We start from the raw sequence: 12771 nt of genomic DNA on the forward strand, positions 1-12771 counted from the left end.
TAGATTTGGTCTTTTTACATAATCCCATACTTCTTGCAGGCTTTGTTCATTTCTTTTTCTTCTTTTTTCTTTTGGTTTCTCTTCTCGCTTCATTTCATTCATTTGATCCTCAATCGCTGATACTCTTTCTTCCAGTTGATCGAGTTGGTTACTGAAGCTTGTGCATCTGTCATGTATTTCTCGTGTCATGGTTTTCATCTCTGTCAGTTCATTTATGGCCTTCTCTACATTAATTATTCTAGTTATCAATTCTTCCACTCTGTTTTCAAGATTTTTAGTTTCTTTGCCCCAGGCACATAATTCCTCCTTTAGCTCTGAGAAGTTTGATGGACTGAAGCCTTCTTCTCTCATCTCGTCAAAGTCATTGTCCGTCCAGCTTTGATCCATTGCTGGCGATGACCCGCGTTCTTTTGCAGGGGGAGATGCACTCTTATTTTTTGAATTTCCAGCTTTTCTGCCCTGCTTTTTCCCCATCTTTGTGGTTTTATCTGCCTCTGGCCTTTGATGATGGTGACGTACTGATGGGGTTTTGTTGTGGGTGTCCTTCTTGTTTTTTAATTTTCCTTCTAACAGTCAGCACCCTCAGCTGTAGGTCTGTTGGAGATTGCTTGAGGTCCACTCCAGACCCTGTTTGCCTGGGTATCAGCAGCAGAGGCTGCAGAAGATAGAATATTGCTGAACAGTGAGTGTACCTGTCTGATTTTTTCATTGGAAGCTTCCTCTTAGCAGTGTACTCCACCGTGTGAGGTGTAGGGTGTCGGTCTGCCCCTAGTGGGGGATGTCTCCCAGTTAGGCTACTCAGGGGTCAGGGACCCACTTGAGCAGGCAGTCTGTCCATTCTCAGATCTCAACCTCCATGTTGGGAGATCCACTGCTTTCTTCAAAGCTGTCAGACAGGGTCATTTGCATCTGCTGAGGTTTCTGCTGCTGCTGCTGTTGTTGTTGTTGTTTAGCTGTGCCCTGTCCCCAGAGGTAGAGTCTACAGAGACAGGCAGGCCTCCTTGAGCTGCTGTGAGCTCCACCCGGTTGGAGTGCTCCACCAACTTAAGTTGCTCCACCTACTTAAGCCTCAGTAATGGCAGGCGCCCCTCCCGCAGCCTCAGTGCTGCCTTGCAGTTAGATCACACACTGCTGTGCTAGCAATGAGGGAGGCTCCGTGGGCATGGGATCCTCCCGGCCAGGTGTGGGATATAATCTCCTGGTGTTCCCGTTTGCTAAGACCCTTGGTAAAGCACAGTATTGGGGTGGGAGTTACCCAATTTTCCAGGTGTTGTGTGTCTCAGTTCCTCTGGCTAGGAAAAGAGATTCCCTTCCCCCTTGTGCTTCCCAGGTGAGGCAATGCCTCGCCCTGCTTCAGCTCTCGCTGGTCGGGCTGCAGCAGCTGACCAGCACCGATTGTCTGGCACTCCCTAGTGAGATGAATCCAGTAACTCCGTTGAAAATGCAGAAATCACCTGTCTTCTCTGTCGCTCGCACTGGGAGCTGGAGACTGGAGCTGTTCCTATTTGGCCACCTTGCTCCGCCCCACTAAAACAAATTTCAAAGGCCTTTTCCTATAAACACTAAGGCATTTTTTGGTGGCCTTCTGTCTTTTCATGTTACACAAATGATTTGTGCAACATGAAAAATCTCAGATTTGTGCAACATGGAAGACACATTAGAAATCTGTGTAACGTAATTGTTTCAAACAACCTCAAAATATAATGATGAGAAATTATATTTATAAAAGAAAACTCAAATTCAGGAAGCTTGTTTATTTAGATCATTAATTTCTATCATTAATGACTTCTGCAGAGAAAATAACTCTGTTGATATTATAGCCGATAGTCAATGAATATTGCTTTTGTTTTAAAACAATTTGTTTTAGTTTTATATTCAAGTTATTTTATAAAATTTTATTTAGTTTTCCTTATTTTTGAATATGAATGAATCTATTATATACCGAGGATACTTTTCTCTGAAAATTTCTCCTGAAAATTACCTTGATAACCCCTTCCCGGATCTGCTTGGTCTTCACTCCATAAACAACAGGATTCAGAATGGTTGGAAACATCAGATAGAGATTGGCAATAATTATGTGGACGTGGTGGGGAATGTTTTTCCCCCAAAATGGTTAGTAAAAATGGTGAATAAAGCTGGAACATATGTGATAATAATAGCACATATATGGGAGGTACAGGTACTGAAGGCCTTATGACGAGCGTCTGCTGATGACAAACTCACCACGGCCTGCAAGATCATGGTTTAAGACACAGCAATGCAAACCATGTCAAAGCCCCCAATCAGAAGGGCTGCAAAAAGGCCATAGACAGCGTTGACCTTGAAATTGCTGCAGGATACCTTGGCCACAGACGTGTGGTCACAGTAGGTGTGGGGGATGAAGTTCCCCCAGCAATAGGGCAGGCACTTGGTGAGGAAAGTGAATGGGATGATGAGCATCACACTCCTCAAGAAGGTAGCAAGACCAGCCTTAGTGATGACAGGGTTGGTAAGGATAGTGGCATAGCGTAAGGGATAGCAGATGACCACATAGTGGTCCAGGTCCATGAGCATGGTTACCCCAGATTCCATCCCTGTCAGAATATGGACAAAAAACATCTGGGACAGGTAAGCATTAAAGTCAATCTCCTTGAGGCTCAACCAGAATATGCACAGAATATTAGGTACCATGGTGGTGCACCAGGTGGCATCAGTGAAGGAGAGCAGGGCCAGGAAGTAGTACATGGGCCAGGCCAGTGCAGGACCTCCTCATGGCTGATGAGGCAGATGAGCCCACAGTTCCCCACGACAGCAATGATGTGCATAAAGCAGAATAGCAGGGAGATCCAGATGTGTGTGACTTCCAGCCCAGGAATGCCATTCAAGATAAAGAATCCTGGGATCAGACTGCAGCTGTTGACCCCAGACATGATGGCTGACAGGAGGAGAGCATTTTATACTCTTTACCAGTCATTGTTTTCTGCCTAGGAGAGGTAGAGGTAGAGTTAGATACGAGATTAGAGGTACTGGTTTGGACAAAGTGAACATCAAGTACCATGTACATTCACCTTACATTGATAACCAGAAATTCTTTCTTCCAACTATGGTAAGATAGACTTTGAACTACAGTGTCCAAAGTCACTAAGCAGTACAGTCTTACCACTACTCAATGTGCCATTGAAAACTTTGATAAACTATCCTCACTTACCACACTTCTCCCCAGCACAACTCTTATACTCTACTACATTCTAATAACAAAATGTGAGCTAGGCTGTAACTGTCTTCCTCCTTCAATAAGTCCATTTCTATTCTGTGCTCTCAGAATCTTCCCATGCTAATTGTACCTGAGTCTTGTCACTGAAAACACATAGGTATAATTACAGATTCACCCTAATCTGACAAGTTCTTATCAACAGCTTAACTTTCCATTTTTAACAATATCTCAAATATTAGCACTTTTTCCCTACCTTGATAACAAAAAATGCTTATATCCTATATATAAGATGTCAATAATGTCCCACATAACTTACTCAAGATAATACATAGTAGATATTAAAATATATGTGAATGAGTGAATATATGAGTTAAGAATTTGGTATGTCTGATACTCAGACTATCTGATGTCAAAATCATGTTTTTCTATACCATGGAATTTGAAAGGAAGTTCTTGACAAGAAACAGGAAGATATTTACACTTCTAAATCATTAACAAGTTTTATATAACTTTAGTAATGATTTTACTAAAGATCTAAATTCAATTAGGTATAAAATTTGGCTTCTCTATCTTTTCACAAGTTCCCTATCCATTCTTAATACTAAATTTACACTCAAAAAGCCCTTGAAGTTCTGGTATTACTGACTGTTTGTACTGCTTTAATTTAGTATTTTTTTTTAATAACTGAAAGGAAGTCAATTAAAAAATAGCACCACATCTTTGGATTGCGATTGTTGTTTCTTGATGGGGCACTAGAAAGAATTGAATAGTATTTGAAGGAACTTATAGCTTTAGGGGTATTTGAAGAAAGTTGAAGGGTCCTAACGATTAATTTTTTTTTTTAAACTCAGAATAAAACCTCAATCCTTAAGTTCTGTAGTAGATCCCATGGAGCAAAGCCAATGCCAAATATTCATCACTATCTAGCAGAAATAGATATATATTTGCAGTGTGGTGTCATGGATTACATGGCTGTGAATCCACAAGGCTTAGAGTTCTGTGACCGAAAACATTCTATAAATCACTGCAGTTGTCATGTCCACTGGCTAGAGTTCATGGAAATTTCCAATGATGGAGGAAAATATAAAGCAACCGCATGTTTCAGAGGCTCATGATCTCTGAATACTACCTGATTGGATCTCATATAAACAATCCCTTCTTATAAGGAAGTTCTCACAGTACCTCTCCAGAAATGTCACTGTATCAAGAAACCATCATTTTATGTTCTTAGACAAGACAAACTAAAATTTCTAGTGTCTACCTCTTTTATGTGTACACCACATTGAAATGAATGGGATGAAAAGAAAATAAGACTAAGTCCAGTGGAAGCCACACAGAAAGAAAAAGAGCCATTACCTCTTAGGAAGTAAAAGGGAAAGTAAAATACATTGCCTCTTACTGCTATATTACTGTTTTAAAACTCTTTCAATATATCAGGCTGTTGCATTCTTTGCCAACAATGTCTTTACACTTTCCTAAAATAGGGATTTATGAAAATTGACCAATCTCACCTCAGTGCCAGGCACAATCAAATCTCTATGCATGGCTGATAATCTTTAGGAGTTGTTTAAAATCTAGAATGACGTCTTCTTACATAAATTTTTTAGTTTCCCTGGGGAATTTCTAATAAGATGTCCCAGGCTGATTCAGTCTCCACAATTAGGTGTCTCCATGGGTTCTGTTTAGAAGACAGTGAACTTTGGGCCTGCTGGTAATAGATGCATATTTAGCAGCTTTTGAGTAGAAAAAGAAACAAAACCAAAAAGACACTAATGTTTTTTCCCAAGTGGGAAATACGGTCACCAAGTCTGGTCATGAAAAACATCATTTTTTAAAACTTTTTTTCCTTTTACAATAAGAGAAGTATATCTTTAATATAGAAAATTTGGAAACTATAGAAAATATAATGAGGAGATGAAAATCACTTGTAATTCTAAAACAGAGGAATAAGCACTCTAAGAAGTTTTCTGTACTTAATTCAGTCATTTTATAATTATTATGTGTAATATTCTGAGATTTCATAAAAGTAAATTGCAGATGATATGGAGTTGTATACATTGTTTCTATCTCCAACTAGTATTATTTTGTGCACATTTCATCATGACATTGTATATGCTTTGAATTTAAAAGTTTAATAGCTAGAGCTTCTTTCCATTCAATAGCTTCTTTCCACCAAATTTAATCATGTGTTTTATTACTCTTGAATATTTGTTTCCAAATTTTTCTATCAAAAACAATTCCTCAATGAATATCTTAATCCACTGTGTATGCATTTCTGATTTTTCTTCTCTACAGATAGATAGAAATGGTGTTGAAGTTTATGGGCTCAAAAGGCATGCACAATTTTGATTATGTTGATAAATGTTAGAAAAAATCATTTCAAAAATTTTGGTGATGTTCGTTTCCATGCAAAGTGACTGAATCATCCCTCCATGAATACTATTATATACCCTCTTTTCCAAGCTGCACTAGTGCAAATACTGTCTCACTTGTATTTTAAATTGAATTAAAAGTAACTTTACTAGTAGTAATTATGACATTTTTTTCAAGTGTTCTTGGTCAACTTTTTTTTGTATATTTATTAGTCATCCACCTCCTTGTCCATCTTCATTGGAGGTGTTAGTGTTTACTTATTGAATGATAAGCACTTTCAAAATGAAAATTATCAACCCATTTCTCTGTTGTATTTGCAAACATTTTTTCAAGGTAGTATTGGTTTTAAATTTTATGTGATAGTGGCAAGTAATTGTATATTTTGACCTTTCTTCCTTTTTACTAAAAAACCCCACAAAACACAATTTTTCTGTACTTAAACTCTTTTGTGTGAAATGATATGAGGTAGAAAATAGTCATACCATTCCCATAAACTCACATTTCACCTTAATCCACTTCTGAAGTAAACGCTATTAAAACCTAAAATCTGATGTATGTATTTCCAGAAGTTTCTTTTATAAGTATTTAAAAAATTAATGTATTATTTTTGTTGTTTTGTTTAGCTTTCAGCGTTAACAATATTACATACAGATGTATAAAGATACCTGAGACTCCTTGGAAAAAGAAACTTTCATTTAAATAAAAAATTTAGCTGTGTTTAAAAAACAGAATACACACACAATTATTTTGACAAAATATAAATTAATGCAGCTATTACAAAAATACATATATGAGTTTCAGTGTAAACTCTTCCCTGTTAGATCTAAACATGTAGAAAAATGAGAATTGGTATGAAACATTGGTTAGACTTAGATCAGGAGGTCAGGCGCAATGGCTCCCACCTGTAATCCCAGAACTCTGGGGCCCCAGGAGTTTGAGACCTGCCTTGGCAATATGGAGAAACCCGTCTCCACTAAAAATATAAAGATTAGCTGTGCGTGGTAGTGCAAGCCTGTAGTCCCTGCTACTCAGGAGGCTGAGATGGGAGGGTCACTTGAGCCTGGGAGGCAGAAGTTGCAGTGAGCTGAGATAGCTCTACTGCACTGCAACCTAAGTGACAGAGTGAGACCGTGTCTCTCAAAAAAAAAAAAAAAAAAAAAAAAAATTTCGATCAGGCTTCCTAAATTGGAGACCATACATGGCCTCCAGACTGTTTATCTGCATCAAGACCTCCTATGCAGTTCTTTAAAAAGAAAGTCCATAGGTGCCCTATAATGTATCACTTTGCTCATAAATATTTGTATTATGTTTGGTTTAGTTATTGACGTGGCTGATTCATTCTCTTTCCAATTTTTGTAATGTAGTAAAATATACATAACAAAGCTTGCCATCTTAATCATGTTCAGGTATATACAGTTCAGTGCCATTAAATACATTCATCATGTTTTGCAGCCATCACCACTATCCATCTCCAGAACTCTTTTCATCCTGTCAGACTGAAACTCTACACCCATTAAACAGTAACTCCCCATTTCCCCTTCCACTAGTCTCTGGCAACCACCATTCTTTCTACTGTCTAATGATTTTGACCTCTCTAGGTACTTTATATAAATTGAATCATATGATATTTGCCTTTTTGTGACAGGCGTATTTTATTTAGCATAATGTCCTCAAGTTTCCTCTATATGGTAGCAGATGTCAGAATACTCTTCCTTTTTAAGTCTGAGTAACATTCTATTATATATACAGGTATATACACACATACATATATACACATATATAATGTATATATACACACATATATACACATATATATACACACACACACATACATACTACATTTTGCTTATCCATTATTCATTCATCCATTGATGGGCAATTAGATTGTTCTTATACCTTGGTTATTGTGAATAATGCTGCAACGAATGCGTGACTGCAGACATTTCTTCAACATACTGATTTCAGTTCTCTTGGGGATCTCACGCAATAGTGAGATTGCTGAATAAAATGCTATTTCTAGTTTTAATTTTTTGAGGAACTACCATACTGTTTTCCATAGCAGCTGTAGCATTTTACATTTTCACCAAAAGTGCACAAGGGTCCAATGTCTCCACATTCTCACTGATACTTATTATTTTCTGTTTATTTTTATAGCAGCCATCTTAATTGGTGTAAGGTGGTATTTTATTGTAGTTTTAATTTGCAGTTCCCTAATGATTACTTATGTCCAGTATTTTTTATGTGTTTATTATCCATTTGTATATCTTCTTTGGAGAAATGTCTATGCTAATCCTTTGCCCATTTCTGAATTAAGCTGTTTGTTGTTGTTGTTGAGGTTTAGGAGCTCTACATAATATCAGATAATTTACAAATATTTTCTTCTAGTCTGTGGGTTGCCTTTTTACTTTGTTTATAGAACCCTTTGATGAACAATTTAAAAACAAATTTCATAAAGTCTAATTTATCTGTTTTTTTCTTTTGTTTCCTGTTCCTGTGCCTTTAGTGTCATTTCCAAGAAATCGTTACCAAATCCAATGTCATAAAATTTTTCCTGTTTTCTTCCAAGAGTTTCATAATTTTAGGTTTTATTTTTAGGTCTATGATCCATTTTGAGTTAACATTTGGACATGCTGTTATGTAAGAGTCCAACTTCATTCCTGTACATGTAGATACCAGTTTTCTCAGCACTATTTATTGCAAAGAATGTCCTTTCAGCATTGAATGATATTGACACTCTTGTCAAAGTCACTTTACCACATATGTGAGGGTTCATCTCTAGGCTCTCTATTCTACTTCATTGGTCTGCAGATCTGACTTTGTGCTAGTGACACACTGTTTTGGTTGACTATCACTTTGTCATAAGTTTTGAAATCAGAAATGTGAGTCCTGCAGCTTTTTTCTTTGTTGTCAAGATTGCTTTGGCTATGTAGGGTCCCTTGAGGTTTTATATGAATTGTAGAATGGATTTTTCTATTTCTGCAAAATTAATTATTGGGATTTTGATTGGGATTTTACTAAATCTGTAGATTACTTTGGGTTGCACTGAAATCCTAACAATACTGTTGTCCACCCCTTGAACATAGCATGTATTTCCATTTATTTATGTCTTCTTTAATTTCTTTCTGCAATATTTTACAGTTTTAATTATATAAGTCTCTTACTTTTTTGATACATTAATAACAAACAATCTGAAAGGAAATTAGAAAAACAATTTAATTTACAATGGAATTAAAAATAATAAAATATAATTTTATTATTTATTTTGTATTTTCTTATGTATTTTGTTATTTTATGTGCTATTGTGAATTGAGTTGTTTTTCTAAATTTCTTTTCAGATTATTGTTAATGTAAAAAAGGCAAATGATTTTTGCATTCTGACTTTGTATCTTGTTGCCTTGCTCATTTAATAGTTTTAACAAGTTTTGTGGATTTTTTAGGGTTTTCTGCATAGTAGATCATTTCATTGATGAACAAAGATAATTTTACTTCTTCTTTTCCAGTCGAGAGGCCTTTTATTTCTAGTCCTTGCCTAATTGCTCTGACTAGGACTTTCAGTGCTATGTTGAATAGAAGTGGTGAAAGAGGATACCCATGTCTTGTCTGATCTCAGAGGAACAGCTTTCAACTTTTCACCACTGAGTATGATTTTAGCTGTGGGCTTCTGATATATGGCCTTTGTGTTGAGGTACACTTCTTTAATTTCTAACTTGATGAAAGTTTTCATCTTGAAAGGAGGTTGAATTTTGTCAAATACTTTTTCCACATTTATTGAAATGATCATATATTTTTGTCATTCATTCTGTTAATGAGGTGTGTTGCATTTATTGATTTGTGTACATTGAAACATCCTTGTTTTCTAGTGATAAACCCCAAGTGATCATAGTGAATCATCTTTTTACTGAGTTGTTGATTCAGTTCACTAGAATTTGTTGATGATTTTTGCATCTGTTTAGCAGGATATTGGCCTACAGTTTTCTGTTTTGGTGTCCTTGTCTGGCGTTGATGTCAGTGTAATGCTGGCTTAGTAAAATGAGTTTGGATGTATTCCTGTCTCTTTCACTTTTTGGAAGAATTTGAAAATAATTGGTATTAATTCCCCTTTAAATGTTCGGTATAATTCAGCAGTCAAGCCTCCACATCTTGGATTTTTTTTTTTTTTTGATGACAGATTTTTTATTACTGATTTGTTTTACTTATCTGTGGTCTGTTTAGATATTCTATTTCTTTATTATTTAATATTTGTAAGTTGTAAGTGTAGTTCAGGTCCAATGTTTCCTTACTGACTTTCTGTAAGATGTAAGTGCCAAGGAATTTATCCATTTCTTGTAAGTTATCCAATTTGTGGGCATATAATTGTTTATAGTAGTCATCTCTTATGACCCTTTGGATTTCTTGGATTCAGTGGTAATGCCTCTTTTTTCATTTCGAATTTTATTTCATTTGAATCTTACTTGTTTTTTATAGTTTCTATTTCATTTATTTCTGATCTGATCTTTATCATTACCTACCTTGTAATTACATGGGTTCAGCTTTTTCTTCTTTTTCTAGTTCCTTGAAACATAAAATTAGATTATTTATTTGAGATCTTTATTATTTTTTGATGTAGGTGTTTCTTGCTATGAACTTCTCTTGTAGAACTGCTTTCATAGCATCTCATAAGATTTGCTTTGTTGTGCTTCCATCTCCATTAGTATTAAGATATTATTTAGTTTCCCCTTTTATTTATTTTTTGATCCATTGGTTTTGCAGGAGTGTAATTTTCACATATTTGTAAATTTTTCAAACTTCCTCTTATTACTGGTTCCTAGTTTTATATCATTGTGATAGAAAAATATATTTGATATGATTTCAGTCTTTAAATTTTTATTTAAAATTTAAATTTGTTAAGACTTGTTTTCCAGCCTAAAACATAATTGATTTCGTCTGAAGTATAGTTCAAGCCCAATGTTTCCTTATTGATTATCTATATGGGTGATCTGTTCTTTGTTGAAAATGCGGTGTTGACATCCCCTACTATTATTTTATTGCAGTCTATCTCTCCCTTCAGCCCTATTAATATTTCTTTATATTTTTAGGTGCTGTGATATTATAGACATATATATTTACAGTGGTTAATGTGCTTGATTAATTGGCCTCTGTATCAATATATAATTACCTTTACACTATTTTAAATTTTTGTTTTTCCTCTTTTTTTCTTTTTCTTTTTTTTTTTTTTTTTTTTTTTTTTTTTTTTTTTTTTTTTGAGATGGAGTCTCACTCTGTCACCCAGGCTGGAAGGCTGGAGTGCAGTGGCACGATCTCGACTCACTTGCAAGCTTCGCCTCCTGGGTTCACGCCATTCTCCTGCCTCAGCCTCTCGAGTAGCTGGGACTATAGGCGCCTGCCACCATGCCCGGCTAATTTTTTGTATTTTTTAGTAGAGACGGGGTTTCACCATGTTAGCTAGGATGGTCTAGATCTCCTGACCTCGTGATCCGCCCACCTTGGCCTCCCAAAGTGCTGGGATTACAGGCATGAGCCACCATGCCCAGCCCTCCTCATTTCTTCTAAAAGAAAAAAACAGGATATATGTGCAGAATGTACAGGTTTGTCACATAGATATTCGTGTGCCATGGTGGTTTGCTGCAACTATTGACCCATCCTTTAAGTTCCCTCCCCTCAACCCCCAACTCCCAACAGGCCTTGGTGTGTGATGATTGCCTCTCTGTGCCCATGTGTTCACATTGTTCAATTCCCACTTATGAGTGAGAACATGCAGTGTTTGGTTTTCTGTTCCTGCCTTTACAGTTTTTGATTTAAATGCTATTTTAGCAGCTATACTTATAGCTATTTCTGAACTCTTTTGCCTTATATTTGCCCAAAATATCTTTTTCCATTCCTTCGCTTTCAACCTGTGTGTGTGTCTTTAGAGGTAAAGTGATGCCCTCACAGGCAGCAAATAGTTGGGTCTTGTATTTTTAATTCATTCAGCAAATCTAAGTCTTGTGATTGAAGAATTTAATCATTTTGCTTTCAAGGTAATTGCTGATAAGTAAGGACTTACTACAGCCATTTTGTTGTTTTCTTGTTGTTTTTTACATTCTTTCTTCCCTTCTCTTGCTGTCTTCTTTTGTGATAGATAATTTTCTCTAATGGTATGCTTTGGTTCTTTACTCTTTTATTTTGTGTAACTACTACTTGCTTTGTGGTTACCTCAAGTCTTACATAAAACATTCTATATTTATAAAAGGCTATTTTAGGCTGATAACAACTTCAATTGCATAAAGTAGTTCCATACTTCTACTCAACTCTTCCTGATATTTTATGTTTCTGATGTCACATTTATATCTTTTTATATTGTATATCCCTTAACAAACTATTGTAGCTGTTTATTATTTAAATTAATTTTGTCTTTTAACATTCATATTAGTGATATAGGTGATTTACATACCACCATTACAGTATGAGACATTCAGAGTTTCACTATGTACTTACTTTTGCCAGTGACTTTTATACTTTCATATATTTTCATGTTACTAATCAGCATCCTGTTTTTTCAGCTTTAGCATTTCTTGAAAAGCAGGTCCAGTGGTAATACACTCTCTTAGCTTTTGAATTCCATTTTTATATTAAGTCTTACATATCAGAAGAATAAGACAGGTGGCCAAAGTTTAAATTATATTTATAGGGGGGCGGAGCAAGATGGCGGAATAGGAACAGCTCCAGTCTCCAACTCCCAGCGCGAGCGACACAGAAGACCGGTGATTTCTGCATTTTCAACTGAGGTACTGGGTTCATCTCACTGGGGAGTGTCGGACGATCGGTGCTGGTCAGCTGCTGCAGCCCGACCAGCGAGAGCTGAAGCAGGGCGAGGCATTGCCTCCCCTGGGAAGCGCAAGGGGGAAGGGAATCCCTTTTCCTAGCCAGGGGAACTGAGACACACAACACTTGGAAAGTCGGGTAACTCGCACCCCAATACTGCGCTTTAAGCAAACAGGCACACCAGGAGATCATATCCCACACCTGGCTGGGAGGGTCCCACACCCACGGAGCCTCCCTCATTGCTAGCACAGCAGTCTGTGACCTCGCGCCAAGGCACCAGCGAGGCTGGGGGAGGGGGGGCCGCCATTACTGAGGCTTAAGTAGGTAAACAAAGCTGCCGGGAAGCTCGAACTGGGTGGAGCTCACAGCAGCTCAAGGAAACCTGCCTGTCTCTGTAGACTCCA

The 12771-nt window shown here is 36.8% G+C and overlaps 1 pseudogene; it reads right to left on the reverse strand.

Annotated features, from left to right (window-relative positions):
• LOC112605893 overlaps positions 1-12771 on the reverse strand; it is a 31682-nt pseudogene that overhangs the window by 6287 nt on the left and 12624 nt on the right.

Source organism: Theropithecus gelada, chromosome 14, assembly GCF_003255815.1.
Source record: "Theropithecus gelada isolate Dixy chromosome 14, Tgel_1.0, whole genome shotgun sequence".
Lineage (NCBI taxonomy): Eukaryota > Metazoa > Chordata > Mammalia > Primates > Cercopithecidae > Theropithecus > Theropithecus gelada.